Source organism: Tupaia chinensis, unplaced genomic scaffold (genome assembly GCF_000334495.1).
Source record: "Tupaia chinensis unplaced genomic scaffold, TupChi_1.0 Scaffold144358_1, whole genome shotgun sequence".
In the NCBI taxonomy this organism is placed as follows: domain Eukaryota; kingdom Metazoa; phylum Chordata; class Mammalia; order Scandentia; family Tupaiidae; genus Tupaia; species Tupaia belangeri.
Window position 1 is genome coordinate 47,277 of NW_006204218.1, and position 2,894 is coordinate 50,170.

The window sequence follows — 2,894 nt, forward strand, 5'->3', positions numbered from 1 at the left end:
GAAGAGAAGAGAAGAAGAGAAGAGAAAAAGTGAGAGAGCAAGCAGCCAGGTCCAAGACTTAAGCCACTGTTGGCCATGTAGGAGACCAACACCCTTAACCACCATGCAATTGGCCGGCCCCTGGTTTCCATCTCCACATCATGTCAAATGTAGGGGCTCCCCCTCCCTTCTCCTGACCCTCTGCGCCTCCACCACCTCCCTGAGTCCTGCATACACAGCTCCTTTCTTTTCTATTTCAGGACTTTGCCCATGGAGGATCTCCAGTCTGGCAGCAGTGGTGGCGGCAGCACCGGGCACCATCGCCCGTGGTGCCACAAACAGCAGCACCAGCAATGGGGGGCGGAGTGTGTGCACGGGGGTGGGAGGGTCTCATATTCACCCCCCACTTTTTTTTTACAATGCTATTTTAATGTTTTTTATGTGTCCATTTCATGACCCTTTTTGGTTACGTGTAGGAGGAAATCTGTCCTTAAGGGAAGGATGTAAAATGAGATGAGAAAAGTAAAAGGACACGAAACTGGAAACAGACTGTGATGTGCTCTTTTTTTTTTTTCCCCAAGAAATAAAATTTAAAGATTTGGTTGTTTTTTACTTTATTTACTCATTCCTTCCTTTTTTCTTTTTCTTTCTTTCTTTCTTTTTCTTTCTTTCTTTCTTTCTTTCTTTCTTTCTTTCTTTCTTTTTTTGCACACAGAGAGAAAGAGAGAGAGAGAGAGAGAGAGAGGAGAGAGAGAGAGGATGAGTGAGAAAGCAAGCCACAAGCTCTGTCTGCAAAACCGTGGTAAGCCATGTGGTAGTGTCCAACACACCACCTGCTGGCCCACCTATGTGCTCTTAAGCTGCCTAGTGTAACCATGGAGCTGAAAAGGAAGGGGGGAGGAGGGAGGGAGGGAAGGAGGCTGCCTTGGCTTTGCATATAGTTCTCACACTCTTACTGGGAGCCCAGGAACACACCTGCCCTCTGGTCAAATTTTTTTAGAAGATAAATGATCGTGACAAATAAAATCTTTTTTAGAAGATAAATGATCTTGACAAATAAAATTCAATTAAACAAAAAAAAAAAAAGGAAAGAAAGAAACACAGTGAATGAGCTATCAGCTCATCCTGGTCAGAATGACTTGATTTTAAAATGACGACAATGACAAAATGAACAAGAAGAAAGAAAAGCCAGCCAGCCAGCCAGCCAGCCAGCCAAACAGAGCACAAACACAAACAGAATAAAAAAGTGTCCTCAGGGTGGTGGGGCAGAAGGGGAACTTCCTTCCTTGGCTGCTGGGTGGAATGAACATCGGTATGGCCATGGTGGAAGACAGTATGGAAGGCTCTCAGACATCTTTCCTTTAAAGCCTAGTTATTGGCTGGAAGAAGAAAGGGGGGCCAGCCTATGGCCTCTGGGTGAAATGAAGGCAGGCAGGCAGGCTGACAGGCAGGCAGCCAGATCCCACGTGGCAGATGGCATGGTTTGAGTCCCAAAACAGTGGCTTGAAAAAACACACCAGGTGTGTGTGTGTCTGTCTGTGCATGCGCACGTGTGCGTGCTGCCTGCCGTCCCCTCGATCCCTGAGGAATGACAAGATCCAGAAGGCGTGGTGCTGTGAGCTCGCCCTGTGAGGTCCTTCCTTGCCTTCTCTGTTTATCTTCTCTGTCTCTCTGGCCCTCTCAGTCTCTCACCTTGCTTGCCTCCACCGGGGCACATGCTCTGTTTTTTTAACAAAAAATAAGTTATTTTTTTTCTTCCTGTTGGTGTCGTCTTAAAAAAACATGCAGAATATTACATGGGGTCTCTATATTATATTTTTGCTTACATGTCCAGTGAGCCCAAGACTGTTATTTTTTTAAAGAATTATTGAGCTTTATTTATTTGCTTATCTATTTTAATTTGGAGAGAGAGAGAGAGAGAGAACTGTCATCACCCATGTGGGAGTCCAGCGCCCTTAACAACCACGCCACCTGCCAGCCCCACCTAAGCCCCACCCAAGACGGTTCTATACAATAAAGTCTATATAAAAACAGACGCGGCACATGCGTGGACACACACACGCATGCACGCACACACACACACGCACGCACACAGGAGCCACCACGTGCATGCACACAGGCACACAGCTCACCTCATACCACCCCGCCCCCACAACTTCTTTTTGTGTGCCTGCCTGCATTGCAAATAAAGCGTCCCCGCCCATTCCCCCCCAGGAAAAACAGAGTTGTGGGCCTGGCCTGCCATCCTGCCTCCCTGCCTCCCGGCTTCCCTTCCTCCCTTCCTTCCTTCCTTCTTTCCTTCCTTCCTTCCTTCTTCCTTCCTTCCTTCCTTCCCCGCCTTCCTCCCAGAAGGAAGAAAGATGGATGTTCAGGAGACCTGCACTACATTCTACTCCTTTCAAAGAGAAAGATGAGACAAGATGGAAACTTTCTATGTAGCTAGCCTTCTAGAGACAACGGAAGCCCGATGAATATTAGGGGAAAACAAAACAAAACAAAACAAAACAGATCTAGACAGTAAGAGTTAAAGCAGCAAGAACAGATTTTATTCAGGAAAATGACTGATTGTAATGGGTTGTGGGGGTGGGAGGAGGAGACCTCAGTGCTTGGGCCCTGGAAGTAGGCTCCCCACTCCTTGTGGCACCCCTATCTCCCTCAGCCGGGCTTGCTGCTGCCCCAATCCCCCTGCCCAGGGCTGTCTAGGATTGGCTGTGGGAGGTGGGGGAAGGCAGAGAGGAGGGCAGCAGAGAATGATTCCTTCCTTCCTTCATTCATTCATGTATTTATTTACGTGTTTATTTAAAAGAATGATTTTATTTAGCTTATTACTTACCTACCTACCTACCTACCTATTTACTGACTAAATCACTCCATTGTTTCACATATGGTGAACAGAAAATACATTTTACCCTACC